A 17637-nucleotide genomic window follows, 5' to 3' on the forward strand; every position below is an offset into this window, starting at 1 on the left:
ATCCATGAATTACAGACCGATGTAAAGAAAGGATTTCATTCTGTAAACCGGAGACTTAACATTGCTATCACAAGAGTTACAAAACCTTATGGGAAGCCTAATATTCTTGCGGAATACATAGCTCTACAATTAAAGAATAGAGTTTCATTTCGAAAGGCAATGAAAAGGGCTATTGAATTAACTGAGCAAGCAGATACAAAAGGAATTCAAGTGCAAATTGGAGGGCGTATTGATGGAAAAGAAATTGCGCGTGTCGAATGGGTCAGAGAGGGTAGGGTTCCCCTACAAACCATTCGAGCTAAAATTGATCATTGTTCCTACCCAGTTCGAACTATCTATGGGGTATTAGGCATTAAAATTTGGATATTTGTGGATGAGCAATAATGGACCTTTCATTTCTTTGCCATTCTATCCGACAATATAAATGAAAAAGAGTTTCATCAGTCTTTTTACCTTGAATCAAAATGAGCAATTCTGATTCTTTCTAATTCTTAATTCTATAGGGTTGAATAAAAATTCAATTGACCATTTGGTAGAATTGCTATGCTTAGTGTGTGACTCGTTGGTTTTTTCTTTAGAGTTGGGATTAAAAAAAAAAAAAAAACAATACAATAATACGCAGACTGATCCCCAACTAATAACTATAGAACTAATAACCTACTCATTGCTTCGTATTATCGGGATCCAAGAAATCAGTCACTATATGATGTGACGATCGTATAGTTGTAGCAACTGAAATATTTTTCTTTTCCACATAATGGAAAAATCAAGCTGATTATGGGTTGAAAATAAAAAAAAAAGAGAGATGTGGGTAAATGGAAAGATGAGAGAAAGAGAGCAGGAGAATCTCAATGATATAGAATTCCAATATGTATGGCCTATGAATCATCTTATAAAAAGCAGTGTAATAAAGCATTAATGTGGATTCGCCCATAATTCGATGAATCCGATTCGGTTCATATTTAAAATGATAATAAATAATAAAATAATAAGGAGCCTTAAGTCAATAGAGACTGAGAAGATTGACTCTGGAACGGATTTAATTGGAAGCTCCATTGCATATAGTTCAGGCCTAGCCATTAACGAAGAAGCTATGGGAACGACGGAACCTGTGACTGCAGAAGATTCTATTGCAAATGAATCCTAATTATTCATTGGGTGGGATGGCGAAATTGACCAGTAACCAATTGATTTATTCCGGGAAGTCGTGGGTTAACCCTGCCCTAGGAATGGGGCCCCGGATGACAGAGTAAATATTCGCCCGCGAAGAAACACTTATTGGATTGCAAAATTTTTTGCTATTCAGTAAAGGTCAAAACAAGATTCGGTATAAAAATGAAAGGCATTTTCCACGAAATAAACGTCCTATATCCTATAAAAAAATCGATATCGATAGATATATATCTAGCTATATATACAATACAAGATATACGGATTCCCGCGTATAACAAACAGATTAAATTAAATATCAAAAAATCCCACGATTTTTTGTAATATCATGCAATATTCATTATTCATTAAATAATGTGCATCGAATATTATTGAATCGTTTCATTCGCGAGGAGCTGGATGAGAAGAAACTCTCATGTCCGGTTCTGTAGTAGAGATGGAACTGAGAAACAACCATCAACTATAACCCCAAAAGAACCAGATTCCGTAAACAACATAGAGGAAGAATGAAGGGAATCTCTTATCGAGGCAATCATATTTGTTTTGGTAGATATGCTCTTCAGGCACTTGAACCCTCTTGGATTACATCTAGACAAATAGAAGCAGGGCGGCGAGCAATGACACGATATGCGCGCCGCGGTGGAAAAATATGGGTACGTATATTTCCCGACAAGCCTGTTACCCTAAGACCCACAGAAACACGTATGGGTTCCGGGAAGGGATCTCCCGAATATTGGGTATCCGTCGTTAAACCGGGTAGAATACTTTATGAAATGGGCGGAGTATCAGAAACTGTAGCTAGAGCAGCTATGTCAATAGCTGCATCCAAAATGCCTATACGAGCTCATTCATTATTGCGGGATAGGGGTGTGGAAACAAAGGGCTATTTGTGAGGAGAAATACAATCGCAGATTTTTTTATTTCTGGACAAACAATATTTCTTTCTTTTTTCCTTCGCCCTTTGCATTGAAAGAGCTGATAAAAAAAAAAATGATAATGATATGATTCAAACTCAGACCCATTTGAATGTGGCAGACAACAGCGGAGCTCGGGAATTGATGTGTATTCGAATCTTAGGAGCTAGTAATCGCCGATATGCTCATATTGGTGACGTTATTGTTGCTGTAATCAAAGAAGCAGTGCCAAATATGCCTCTCCAAAGATCCGAAGTAATTAGAGCTGTAATTGTACGTACATGTAAAGAACTCAAACGCGACAACGGCATGATAATACGATATGATGACAATGCAGCAGTTGTCATTGATCAGGAAGGAAATCCAAAAGGAACTCGAGTTTTTGGAGCGATCGCTCGGGAACTGAGACAGTTGAATTTCACTAAAATAGTATCATTAGCTCCTGAGGTATTATAAAAAAATACCAGTAGATGAGAGCGGGATCGGAATATCCATGATTATAGGGTACCCGAAATAGAGATTAATTAGTATAGATTATGTCTTATGCATATACCTTTAATATAATATTTCATAAAAAAAGTAGAGAACATGTGATTATATCAAAACAAAGAGGCACCAATAATTATAGTTCATCATGGGTAGGGACACTATTGCCGATATAATAACTTCGATAAGGAATGCTGATATGAATAAAAAGGGAACGGTTCGAATAGCATCTACTAATATCACCGAAAACATTGTTAGAATACTTCTACGAGAAGGTTTTATTGAAAACGTTAGGAAACATCGAGAAGACAATAAACATTTCTTGGTTTCAACCCTGCGACATAGAAGGAATAGGAAAGGAGCATATAGAAATATTTTTAAGCGTATCAGCCGCCCTGGTTTACGAATATATTCCAACTATCAACGAATTCCTAGGGTTTTGGCGGAATGGGGATTGTCATTCTTTCGACTTCACGAGGGATAATGACGGATCGAGAGGCTCGACTAAAAAGGATTGGAGGAGAAATTTTGTGTTATATATGGTAATCCCGCTGATATCCCGTAACTTACTATTTGTGAAAAAGAAAGGAAAGGCAGGTTGTTTAATATCACTTCTCCTCCATTAGTTGCTACTTCAAGGGGGTTACCGGGAATGAAAGAACAAAAATTGATTCATGAGGGTTTAATTACTGAATCACTTCCCAATGGTATGTTCCGGGTTCGTTTAGATAATGAGGATCTGATTCTAGGTTATGTTTCGGGGAGGATCCGACGTAGTTTTATACGGATATTACCCGGAGATAGAGTCAAAATCGAAGTAAGTCGTTATGATTCAACCAGGGGACGTATAATTTATAGACTTCGCAACAAAGATTCGAACAATTAGGCGCCTCTTGAAACATTCCTTTCATGGGGTGCGGATACAATTAGAGGTTCAAAATTCTCAAGAGACTTATTTTCTTCCAAGGAGTGGATTCGGTTTTAAGTTAAGGAATGACAAATATGAAAATAAGGGCTTCTGTTCGGAAAATTTGTGAAAAATGTCGATTGATCCGTAGGCGGGGACGAATTATAGTAATTTGTTCCAACCCGAGACATAAACAGAGACAGGGGTAAAGGGGTAATCCTTTTAAAAGGGGATTCTCTAAAGGACCTGATGTACAAAAAAAGGATCTGTTTTGACATGAAATGGATATATCCGTATATCTCTGACTCATATTTATGAGAATGATAAAATATGACAAAACCTATACCAAGAATTGGTTCACGTAGGAGTGGACGTATTGGTTCACGTAAGACTGGACGTAGAATACCAAAAGGAGTTATTCATGTTCAAGCGAGTTTCAACAATACCATTGTAACTGTTACAGATGTACGAGGTCGGGTGGTTTCTTGGTCCTCCGCGGGCACTTGTGGATTCAAGGGCACAAGAAGAGGGACACCATTTGCTGCTCAAACCGCAGCAGGAAATGCTATTCGTACAGTGGTGGATCAGGGTATGCAACGAGCAGAAGTCATGATAAAGGGTCCTGGTCTCGGAAGAGATGCAGCATTACGAGCTATTCGTAGAAGCGGTATACTATTAAGTTTCGTACGTGACGTAACCCCTATTGCCACATAATGGATGTAGACCCCCTAAAAAAAGACGTGTGTAAAAATAAAAAAAAGAATTGAACCCCTTTTTTTTTAATTTCAAGAGAAATAAATGATTCAGAAATCTGATCAAATAATATTAGTATGGTTCGAGAAGAAGTAGCAGTATCCACTCGAACATTACGGTGGAAGTGTGTTGAATCAAGAGTAGACAGTAAGCGCCTTCATTATGCGCGTTTCATGCTGTTCCCGCTTATGAAGGGTCAAGCAGATATGATAGGTATCGCGATGCGAAGGGCTCTACTTGGGGAAATAGAAGGAGCATGTATCACACGTGCAAAATCCGATAAGGTACCGCATGAATATTCTATGATAGCCGGTATTGAAGAATCTGTACATGAAATTTTCATGAATTTAAAAGAAATTGTATTGAGAAGTAATCTGTATGGAACTCTCGACGCATCTATTTGCGTCAGGGGTCCTAGATATGTAACTGCTCAAGATATCATCTCACCACCCTCCGTGGAAATAGTTGATACTACACAACATATAGCTAGCCTGACAGAGCCAATTGATTTGTGTATTGAATTAAAAATCGAGAGGAATCGCGGATATCGTATGAAAACCCCATCTAACTATCAAGATGGAAGTTACCCTATGGATGCTGTATTCATGCCTGTTCGAAATGTGAATCATAGTATTCATTCTTATGGGAATGGGAACGAGAAACAAGAGATACTTTTCCTCGAAATATGGACAAATGGGAGTTTAACCCCTAAAGAAGCACTTCACGAAGCTTCCCGTAATTTGATTGATTTATTTATTCCTTTTTTACACGCGGAGGAACGGGACACTCATTTAGAGGACAATCAAAACAGGGTGACTTTACCCCTTTTTCCCTTTGATGATGGGTTGGCTAATATAAGGAAAAACAAAAAGGGAAATGCATTGAAATGTATTTTTATTGACCAATTAGAATTGCCTCCCAGGACTTATAATTGTCTTAAAAGGTCCAATATACATACATTATTGGACCTTTTGAGTAATAGTCAAGAAGATCTTATGAGAATTGAGCATTTTCGCATAGAAGATGTAAAAAAAATATGGGACATTTTACAGAAACATTTCGAAATTTATTTACCTAAGAAAAAGTTTTAAATCCATTGGAATTAGTTCATTTTTACTAAAAAAAAATGGTTTTGAATCTTTAGCACGATCCGTATATTTGGAATGTATCCATAATGAAATTTAAGAGATGTATCTAGGGGAGATTCGCTCTGAAACGACTATTCCCTAGATACATACGTTATGGTATTTTTTTTTATTTTATTTCACGGTTAAATCCATTTATTTAAAAAAGACCTAAAGTTAGAGATTTATCAATAGGTAATGTTGCTCCAATACCTAACCAAAGAGCTACTGCGGTGCCGATCAAAAAAACGGTTGTAGCTACTGGACGACGAAATGGGTTTTGGAATTTATTAACATTCTCCAAAAAAGGTACTGTCAATAATCCCACCGGTACTGAAACCATTAAAAGAACACCCAACAGCTTATTGGGTACTGTACGGAGTATTTGAAATACGGGAAAGAAATACCATTCGGGTAATATTTCCAAGGGAGTTGCAAATGGATCCGCGGGTTCACCAATCATTGACGGTTCTAGAACCGCTAGACCTACGGTACATGCAATAGTACCTAGAATAACTACTGGAAAAATATATAAAAGATCGTTAGGCCATGCGGGTTCGCCATAATAATTATGGCCCATCCCTTTAGCCAATTTAGCTCTTAATACAGGATCATTTAAATCAGGTTTCTTTGTTATTGGGATAGGTGAATTTTTATGGATCCATCCCCCGAGGGAACCGGACATGATAATTTTTCATCATCCGGCTCGAGCAAGAGTCAAAGGAAAAACTGGATCCATAAAAAATCGATATGTGATCCACACATATATGACTCTACATAAAAAAAGATTTATCGGATTCCATTTTTCCGAGTTGCAACTAGCCATTGCAAGGAATTCAGTTCTTACAGGTAAATGCTCAATACCCAAGTGGGCTTGCAAATTTGATCATGATCAAGTGCTTTTTGGATGGTCTCATGCCTTGTGATTTGTGTTTATCCCCACGATATATAGAGCCTTCTTAACGTTACATACAAAGGATTTACTTGTTACTAATAAAGTCTAGCCTTGCTCTTCCTTAGATCCCTTGTTTCACTCCGATAGTATCATAGATCGGGATCGATGCACAGGAAATGAATGCGTTTCCATACTATAAGTAAATAGATAGAACGTAATCTGGTTTATTTCACATTACTTATTCTACCGGATCTTACGGAGCCTGTTCATGCGCAACATGATTAGGGTCTGATCATAGAAAAGATTCTCCTCAAACGAACCAGCCTATCCTGTGTAAGGGGGCTTACACGTTGGTTGGAATAGAGACACATTTGGTTGTGAATTCCAATGTGGCAGATAAAATCATATATCCGCACGGCCAAATCGATAGTTCAAGTCACACACTCCCATAATCCATCTCTCTTCGGGGAATCCACTTCAACTACTCGTATCAAATTAAAGAATACTTTTGGGTTAGTTGAGGGAAAATTTCCAACTAAAATGTCTTATTTTTTTTTTCAATAATCCATATTTGTAGCAATGAAATACTATAGTTCCTCGCCGAAACGAAATGATATATGATCAATTACAAATATCTATAGTATGTCTTCTCTATAAAGGACCTGAAATACCTTGCTTACGTATCATTGGGAAGTGCATTAACATAAATACGGTAGTAAGAAGAGGTAATACAAAAGTGTGTAAACTATAAAAACGGGTCAAAGTGGATTGACCCACACTAGCACTTCCACGTAATAGCTCTACCAAAGGCGAACCTATTACAGGAATCGCTTCAGGTACGCCTGTCACGATTTTGACTGCCCAATAACCAATTTGGTCCCAAGGTAAGGAATAACCAGTTACACCAAAAGATGCAGTCAATACAGCCAAAACCACACCCGTAACCCAAGTTAATTCGCGAGGTTTTTTAAATCCACCTGTGAGATAGACACGAAATACGTGCAGGATCATCATTAGAACCATCATACTTGCTGACCATCGATGCACTGATCGGATTAACCAACCAAAGTTGGCTTCAGTCATTATGTATTGAACAGAGGCAAAAGCCTCCGTAACGGTCGGACGATAGTAAAAAGTCATAGCAAAACCCGTAGCCACTTGTACTAAAAAACAAGTAAGTGTGATCCCCCCTAGACAATAAAATATGTTGACATGAGGAGGAACATATTTACTAGTTATATCATCGGCAATCGCCTGAATCTCGAGACGTTCCTCGAACCAATCATATACTTTATTGAGATAGGTAAACCGACGGACCCCCCTAAGAACCGTATATGAAAATTTCATCTCGTACGGCTCAAGCGGAAACACCAAAATACTGGTTAAAACAGATATGTAATAGAAAGTTTGAAACTTATTAATAACTTGGTTCAAACATCTCTGAGGGTATGAAGGAACCAAAATCCGAAATCCCCCCTTTTTGATGATAATGCTAAAATCTCAAGTGGGCTCATCCGTCTTTATATTGATCGTTACAGGCCTCTTGAATTTTCTCTTCCCCCTTTTTTTTTATTTGATTTGTTGTTTGTGCGTCATTTTTTTTACTATTGATAGGAATTCTCTTGTTGAGACCCTATGATTTGATTGAAACCTCAGATTCATACTAGAACCACGATGATTCGCCCTAAAGCTAAGCCCAAAGGTTCTCTGAGTAAGAACCATTTGATCATCACTTACTTAATGAATGAATGTTATGACTAAAAATCCAGAGAAAGATTTGTCCCTCGGTCAAAGTCAAAATAAACACGATTCGGAAAGAGAAAAAATCGTTCGATTTCTGAAATACCTCTTTGAAAATTTTTGGAGTAGGAGTCCGGTCGCGAGGTCTGAATAGTAGGTATGAATCATAGTTCAAATATTTCTCTTGAGCTATTCCATGTATTCCGTGCTCCAGATACTCGAATAAATATCCGACGGGGCAGAACCATCTCCATTGAGATGAGATGACAGACCCATTTCTGCACTATCAATAGGATCAATTATAACAAGTCACACACTCATATTCCGGAACTACCGAAACAACGAAATTCCGCGGTCGAACTACCAGAATGGTCCAGAAATCCGAGTCCTAAGTGATTCATTTTTGATTCAAAAGCTAGGACTTCGTTGTTCTTGTGGGCCTAACTCATTGAAATTCCATCCAGTAAAACGGAAGAATTATAAATCTCCAAAATAATAGATAGGAATATCGCAAATAGAGCCATTGCGACACCCATTAAGGGGGTAGTTCCCCATCCAGGAGCTACTTTACCATATTCCGAATTCAATGGTTTCAATAAATCCCCTGTAAGAGTTCTTCTTGGCCCAGATCTAGAACTGTCCTCAACGGTTTGTGTAACCATAAATCCTATTGCATTGGTTGAGATCTGTTGACTTTGTATACTATTCCGTTGTAAATAAACGATCTTGTCGTAACGTGGATCCACCATATCGTGGTCTTGAAATTTTCTAATAATGGAAACAGCAACCTTAGTCGCCATCTCTATATCCGGTTCACTTGTAAGCTTTACTGGGTATGCCTTATATACCGCTTTTGGGCAGCCCTCTCAACAACTAAGAGATCCGTTCGAGGAACACGGAGACTAGTTGAAATGATGAACCTCCCCTATTAGTTGGGAGGCTCATTACTTCAATTGAGATAATGAAAAATCATTTCATCTTTTTAGTCGAAATCCTAGGCGGGTCTCGAAAAAAGATAGCGAAAAAAATTATCCCTAGAGTCGAAATTAACAGGAATGTATAAACCAATGCTTCCATAGATTCGATCGTGGTTTACAATTATAGCTTCCACACCTGTGCATTTGGGATCATTTCCCAGACAAGGAAAGGGTAATATTTAAAGAAAAGCAATAATGAAAATACAAATTTCTCCGGTACCACCGCCTATACCTATGCTAAAAAAAAAAAAATAGAGGCGAATGATGCCAGACCAGAACAACGTTGTATCAAACTACTTGTCTCCTTGTAGTTGGATCCCCAAGTTTTTGGAATGCCCCAAATTCGACTTGAGCATCCAAATCTGGGTCAATCCCAGCAAAAACATCTCTGAACAAGGTTCTAGCACCGTGCCAAATGTGTCCGAAAAAGAAGAGCAAAGCAAACGAAGCATGTCCAAAAGTGAACCAACCCCTTGGACTGCTACGAAAAACGCCATCAGATTTCAAAGTAGCACGATCTAATTCAAAAATTTCCCCCAATTGCGCACGTCTAGCATATTTTTTCACAGTAGCGGGATCACTATAGCTGATTCCATTGAGTTCGCCACCATAGAACTCAACAGTTACGCCTACTTGTTCGACACTATATTTTGATTCTGCCCTTCTAAAAGGAACATCGGCTCGCACAATTCCGTCTCCGTCTACCAAAACGACTGGAAATGTTTCAAAAAAAGTAGGCATACGGCGTACAAAAAGCTCATGCCCCTCTTTATCTCTAAAGACGGGGTGCCCTAACCACCCAACAGCTATTCCATCCCCGTTGTCCATTGAGCCTGCTCGGAATAATCCCCCTTTCGCCGGATTATTACCGATGTAATCATAAAAAGCTAATTTTTCGGGAACTTTAGACCAAGCTTCTGATAAACTCAGATTTTCGGCTAGTCCGGTGCCAACTCTTCGATATATTTCTTGTTGGAAGTACCCCTGATCCCATTGATAACGGGTGGGCCCAAATAATTCGACAGGGGTAGTTGCTGAACCATACCACATAGTTCCAGCAACTACAAAAGCTGCAAAAAAGACAGCAGCGATACTACTGGAAAGGACAGTTTCAATATTACCCATACGTAATCCTTTGTATAGTCGTTGGGGCGGGCGGACACTAAGATGGAATAGGCCCGCTAATATGCCCAATGTCCCCGCTGCAATATGATGGGAGGCTATTCCCCCCGGAACAAAAGGATCAAAACCTTCTGCCCCCCACGCTGGATTTACAGGTTGTACTTTTCCGGTTAGGCCATAGGGGTCGGACACCCATATTCCAGGACCATACAAGCCTGTTACATGAAATGCACCAAAACCAAAGCAAGCCAACCCTGAGAGAAATAAATGAATTCCAAAGATCTTGGGCAAATCCAAGGAGGGTTTTCCCGTACGTTCATCACAGAAGATTTCTAGGTCCCAATACACCCAATGCCAGATGGCTGCTAAGAAGCACAAGCCGGAAAACACAATATGTGCCCCGGCCACACCTTCGTAACTCCAAATACCCGGATTCGCTACAGTTCCTCCTGTGATACTCCAACCACCCCATGAATTGGTTATTCCTAAACGAGTCATGAAGGGTATAACGAACATACCCTGTCTCCACATTGGATCAAGAACGGGGTCAGAGGGATCAAAAACCGCTAATTCATATAGGGCCATCGAGCCGGCCCAACCAGCAACTAGAGCTGTATGCATTATATGGACAGAAAGTAAGCGACCGGGATCATTCAATACGACGGTATGAACACGATACCAAGGCAAACCCATGGAAATACCCCTTTTTTATCAAAGATAAATGGACACTATGTGACTTTATCGCATTGGAAAAGACTATGCTATGGCCCTCCGCCTTTCAGTGGATTATCTCGAGGCAAGGGTTAATATTTATTCCCTTCCATTGGAAATAATTGAACAATTCAATTCTGTTCGTAGGAACAAAGAGAAACAAATCTATTCTATACCCGATAAGTACCAATACGCAATGGGGGGGGGCTGGTCCCATTTTTTTTTGAGCAAATGCATAGAGACTTGTTCATCATTCGAATGACCCATTCGTAATAATTTTTTTTTCCGTTATTCATTCTGTCTTACTCCATGAACCCTCCAATCTATGGATAAAATCCAATAAACGTTTTTAAAAATAAACGAAAATATTAGGAAGGTGAGAAAGCCATTGTTACGTTTCCACATCAAAGTAAAATATAGTACTTAGTGCTTTTTTTTAACTTAATGCCCATTGGTGTTCCAAAAGTGCCTTTTCGGAATCCTGGAGAGGAAGATGCAGTTTGGGTTGACGTATAGTGCGACTTGTCAGACATATTGGGTCATATGGGATTTCCCCGTTCTCTCCCCCGATCGAGATACCCCCTGTTTTGCCCAAGAAAGATTGATTGAATCGTTAATAATAATTAGAATTCGAATTCGGAGCGTGAAGCGCAATTAGATCAATTTTTTTGTTGGTTTGGGGATCAAAATTATATCAATTAATCCGTATTATCAACTAGAATAATTTATGGTTAGGTTGGACCAATAAGAAGTATCCAGGCTCCGTTCAGGAAATACCAAATTGGGAATCTACGGATAATTACCGCTTGTATCATAACGGATTCTTATTATATTTATATTATACCATAACATAATGTATAATATAAGTGATCTTAAACTGCCAATCAATAAAGTAATATGATGAATACATCAAATATCTGGTATTGGTGGAAGGCATGAAACCGGCCGAATTGAAAAAAAAAAAAAAACAAGTCGTAGCAAAAGCAAAAAGAAGTGGTACTGGGATTATTTGTACTATATGTGCAAATAGAATTCGGGCAGATTTTTACCCGGAGTAGAGCATAAACCTAAAAGAATTGAGGAGGCCCGTTTAGGAACAAGAAAATAACATCGCGATTCGAATCTCGATGAAACCAATACATCAATGAGAGGTTAGTTCGATAAGTTCAATGAATTCTTTTTTTTTTTTATTATAGGTTAAAATTCTTATAGGTTAAAGGGAAGCGATTCAAAACTCATGTTTCTTAAAAATGGAAGAAAAAGCCTCTTCGTTTAGTTAGGAAAAAACTTTTTTTTTACGAAAAAACAAAAACAAAGAGGGCTGGAATCGACACATTGATTCTTTTTTTTTTTTTTGTTTCGCCATTTTTTGAACCGTATGCATCTAAAGGCGCGTGTGCGGTTCCGAAGGAAATTTTGTCCTAATCAACCGACTTCATCGAGAAAGATTACTTTTTTTAGGGCAAGAGATTGATAGCGAGATCTCAAATCAAATTGTAGGTCTCATGATATATCTCAGTATAGAGGATGCGACCAGGGATCTTTATTTGTTTATAAACTCTCCCGGCGGGTGGGTAATCCCCGGAATAGCTATTTATGACACTATGCAATTTGTGTCACCAGATGTACATACAATATGCATGGGATTAGCCGCTTCAATGGGATCTTTTATCCTGGTCGGAGGAGAAATTACCAAACGTCTAGCATTCCCTCACGCTTGGCGCCAATGAGTTTTTTTTTTATTTGAGAGAAAACATAAGACTATGCCTTCGCTATACGGAATATAAATAATAAGTAATAATAGCATGGCACCTCGAGCTCGATATTAACAAACCATTATTTCATTTTTTTTCCATAACATGAGATTCCGTATCGAGATAGTAGTATGAAACAAAGGTTATTTCCCGATTTCATCTTCTGTATCGGAGGTCTGTTTCAGCGTCACAAACAAATCCTTTTTTGCTTCTACACCAGAAGTCTCTTTCCGATATTTAGGTTATGAAAGAGTACGAAAGAAAAAAAAATTTAACTTATTTGATCCGATCAGAAAGATACTTTGGGATTGCAGAATCACAGACGAGATAAAAAAAAATATATAAAGCAACGGAACCATCATAGTATTTTTGGCTCCTCCGAAAGGAAGGATGGTAAATGGAGCATTCAACGATCTGGATCTGATGGATCTTATTTGTCTCTTTCTTCAATGGAAGGGAAAAGGAAATTCCATTTAGGAGCCGTATGCAATGCACAAAAAAATATGCCTGTACGGTTGTTCAATTCTATCTTTTTCCTCTTGCTTGTTATTCTTTATCCTACCCCTTCATGCGATCGCGCGAGATAGGGGAACCATTCATTATGTTATTATATCGCCAGGGTTATGATCCACCAACCTGCTAGCTCTTTTTATGAGGCATCAACAGGAGAATTTATCCTGGAAGCGGAAGAACTACTAAGACTACGCGAAACCCTCACAAGGGTTTATGTACAAAGAACGGGAAAACCCTTATGGGTTATATCCGAAGACATGGAAAGGGATGTTTTTATGTCAGCAACAGAAGCCCAAGCTCATGGCATTGTTGATCTTGTAGCGATCGAAAATAACGGGGGTTTCGCATAAAAATCCTAGATTCTATCTCGAACCATAATTAGAATGATCCGTAAGTTCATATTTTATGTTCTTACCCAGGTAAAAAATTAAGAAGTAATTCATCATGATCGGGTTAGGATCGATCTAAACCGGCTTTTGGATACGATGCAGCATGCCAACTATTAAACAACTTATTAGAAATACAAGACAGCCAATCCGCAATGTTACGAAATCCCCTGCTCTTCGAGGATGTCCTCAGCGTCGAGGAATATGTACTAGGGTGTATGTGCGACGCGTTCAGATCATGGGCTGGAACAAATGAGACAATTTTTCCAGTATCAATGACCAGTACCAACGAATAGGATGGAATGGAGACGAACTCAATTCACTATCTAAAAATAGTGATCTATCATATACCTATATTGTGTTATTGTGTATGGTATGGTATGGAATTTATGGTTTCCATTGGTGCAAATCCAATCACCTCAATTTGAGATGAAAAGCAATTCCCCATTGGTAGCAAGTGGTATCCATTAAGCGGGGAAATTGAATTTTAAAAACAGAATAATTCTGTTCCTACTCTTGCAAGAACGGACTAACAGGGTCAGCTACCTAGCCAACCTTCACAACTAAATGCCGTCACTGTATGGATAGATCTCGTTGTGAAAAGACCTATTACTGTATAATTCATGGGTAGAGCCAAAGAGTGTGAACTGTACAAGTTACCAAAACATTGATTAAATGAGTAAGGGGCTCCGGTGTATAGAGAGGACCTCACCGTTTAAGAAGTAACCATAGAAACGATGGAAACCACTATTTCTATTTTATTTCTATTTTATTTATTTATCCATTTACTACGTATTTATTACTATTTATTTGATACTTAATATCGGTCAAATTTTGTATTTTAATATCGGTCAAAAATATTTTTTATTTTATTTTGGGGCGAAATGCAAATGCCTGGAAGAAATAAAAAAATCGTGGTTGGGAAGGTCATAGTAGCAAAAGCCATTGGAATTTTTATTTTATACATCGGAAGAATCCGTTTTGTTATTAATTAAACTAGAAGAGGGGAAAAGAATGACTGAAAGAAAAGAAATCAATTAGTTATTCATCAAAGTTTTATTTGATTCAATGACCAGAGTTAGACGAGGATATATAGCTCGGAGACGTCGATCAAAAATGCGTTATTTGCATCAACCTTTCGAGGGGCTCATTCAAGACTTACTCGAACTATTATGCAACAGAAAATGAGAGCTTTGGTTTCTACTCATCGGGATAGAGGCCGGCAAAAGAGAGATTTTCGTCGTTTGTGGATCACTCGGATAAACGCGGTAACCCGCGAGGATAGGGTATCCCATAGTTATAGTAGATTTATACACGATCTGCGCAAGAGACAGTTGCTTCTTAACCGTAAAATACTTGCACAAATAGCTATATCAAATAAGAATTGTCTTTACATGATTTCTAATGAAATCCTCAAATAAGGAGATTTAAGGAATTCGACGGAATGATTTAAACGGAGTTCCCGGAGAATGAACTCCGGGAAGATAGAATCGAAATTCATATGATAACAGTAGGAATGAATAAACACGCTTCAATAATAAAAAAAAGATTTCTCCCCCCCCCATTATTTTTCTTTTTTTCTTATGACGCGACAATCTAATCTCTCGGCTTTTCCAACAAAACATCAATCGGAGTTTGAGTTTCCAATTCGAGTTTTTATTCAATTCGGGTGGTGGGTCTACTTATTTCTGCTTCTAGGGCCGGTAGTTCTAGGGAACTACTCGGCTCTCTCAAATTGTTTCTCATTATTAAGAAAAGGTAATGAAGATAAAATGCGAGCTTGTTTTATAGCGATAGTAATTAATCTTTGTTGTTTCAAAGTCAATCTGTTCACTCTTCTAGATAATATTTTTCCTTGTTCACTAATAAATTGACTAATTAAGCTCATGTTTCTATAATCAATTCGATCCCCCGATCCAATTGGGGGCAAACGCCTACGAAAAGATCGCTTGGATTTACGAAAGGGTCGCTTGGATTTATCCATGGTTTATTTCTTATCTCTAAAATCCTAGTTTATTTCTTCATTCATTTCGGATCCGACCGAAAGAGGACTTGATTTGTTTATTTTATATTATTTTTATATTATAATAATATAATATATGTATATGTTTATTTTCATTTTTATAATTTAAAATATTTATTTTAATATTATATTAATTATATATTAATTATATTATTAATTAAATTAAATTATTTAATTCGATTTTTTTTATTTATTTATTATTTATATTTTTTAGCTTCTTCCTGTTACTTGGAAAAGGGGCACTGATGTTCTGCTCAATCTATTTCTTTATCTCCCCATGAATCGTATGCTTGTAACAATAAGGACAGAATTTTCTCAATTCCAATCGACTAGGTGTATTGTTTCGATTTTTTTGAGTAATATATCTGGAAATGCCCCTCGATTTTTTATCGAAACCCTTTCGGGCACAACTGGTACATTCCAAAATAACTCTTACCCTGGCTTCTTTACTCTTGGCCATGAACCTCCTTTGGATTTTGGATTCACTCAACTCTTCCATTTTCGATCCGAATCCAATAAGAAGAAAGGAACAAAAAAATGGAAGTTGCTAACTTGAAATCCAATTATGAAAGATTTCGTTTCAATCAATAGAGTAATCATAAAATAAGTAATACGATTTTTTCTAACTATCAACTATTCTCTAATCCCAGTATTTCATTTAATATAATATATTGTATGGTCTCGAACCCCTGGATCCATATTTCTAGTTCGGCTCTCCCCCTATTAATTCTATCCTGAACCCAAGTTTCGCTGGATTCATTCAATCCACTTTTATTCTTTTCTTTCCTTCCTATACTAAAACTAAAAAAATGAAACGGGAGAAATTAGTCACAGTCATAGAGAGTTTATTCTATCTCTAATCTTTTTCTTCTTTATCCCTTCCCATGTCAATAACTAGAATTAAAAAAAGGGGAATACCAACGCATCGGGGAATAAAACGATTGATCTCTATCAATAGACCCGCTAAAGACCCGACCATAAAGTACTTAGCACAGGTGCCACGGAGAGATATGTCTTTAGATCTCGCATTGAAAATCCTCCTTCTTTATTGTAATACAATTATTACCAGATAGATGATATATAACTCTATTATAACTATAGTTATATAGTTAAAGATCACTTGTATTTGTACGTAGAACCCCTAAAAATGGATATGTAGAATGATCCGGTAGATGAATTGTTCCTAAAATCGAAAAAGATGACCCCCTTCTTTTCTTCCTGAGCATTACCAATAAATATTCATTTACTTATACGTTAGGTTTCATCTGTATATAATTCTCTTATTATATGAGACCAAAAAGAAGAAATGGCAAGATAAATTCTCTTGTATATAGATATAGGAAATAACGATGTGGAAAACAAGACAGGTATTCTCTACAATGACGAATGACGAATGACGCTGTATAATAATGGAAAGGGATGTAGCGCAGCTTGGTAGCGCGTTTGTTTTGGGTACAAAATGTCACGGGTTCAAATCCTGTCATCCCTACCGATTACTTCTCTTACGGGCAGTAATGATGGATCAATTTGGATCGACAAAAATTTGGGGCATAATCCTTCATTTTCATTATATAATACTTTATGCATGCATATTGGGGGTGGGGGTAAAAAAAAAAGAGTCCTTCTCTTTACAGTCGTATCTCCTCCCATAAGAAAGCGCTCTTAGTTCAGCTCGGTAGAACGCGGGTCTCCAAAACCCGATGTCGTAGGTTCAAATCCTACAGAGCGTGATTCTGTTCCTGTAATTGGAATGTCGAATTACAATAAAATAAAATAACTTCATTAACTTGAACTGCAACCTGCATTTGACCTCCTGCAGATTTAGGAGGAGGTCAATCAAAAACAAAAAAAGAGATGTTACTCAATTAAAGGTCCAACTGATCGCCGCGTCTGTATTGTAAATACGCAGTTACGAATAATCCGGCCAAAGTAATAGGAATTAGACCTAACACGATTCCAAATAGAAAAACTTCAATCATTTCAAGTTGTTTGAAAGGGGAGAAAAATAGAGGTAATATCTATTAATAAATATTAATCCGAATCGCTCATGAATCTCAATAAACAAGAATTGTCAATCGGCTTCGAAAGGGACTATAGAATACCTGGAATTTCACAGAAATATTCATTTTTTTTGTTCATTCAACTAATTTCAAATAAGTCGT

General features: G+C 37.6%; 2 non-coding genes across 2 annotated transcripts; both read left to right on the top strand.

The window, feature by feature from the left end:
- The first annotated feature begins 16890 nt into the window (after positions 1-16890).
- TRNAP-UGG (transfer RNA proline (anticodon UGG)) lies at positions 16891-16964 on the top strand. The gene has a single exon. It is a non-coding gene; the product is annotated as a tRNA-Pro (tRNA).
- Positions 16965-17131: 167 nt separating this feature from the next.
- On the top strand, positions 17132-17205 carry TRNAW-CCA (transfer RNA tryptophan (anticodon CCA)). The gene has a single exon. It is a non-coding gene; the product is annotated as a tRNA-Trp (tRNA).
- Positions 17206-17637: the final 432 nt, after the last annotated feature.

Source organism: Aristolochia californica, unplaced genomic scaffold, assembly GCF_029961685.1.
Source record: "Aristolochia californica isolate CCGP_79_NKW_82.1479 unplaced genomic scaffold, dmAriCali1.0.hap1 SCAF_306, whole genome shotgun sequence".
NCBI classification, from domain to species: domain Eukaryota; kingdom Viridiplantae; phylum Streptophyta; class Magnoliopsida; order Piperales; family Aristolochiaceae; genus Aristolochia; species Aristolochia californica.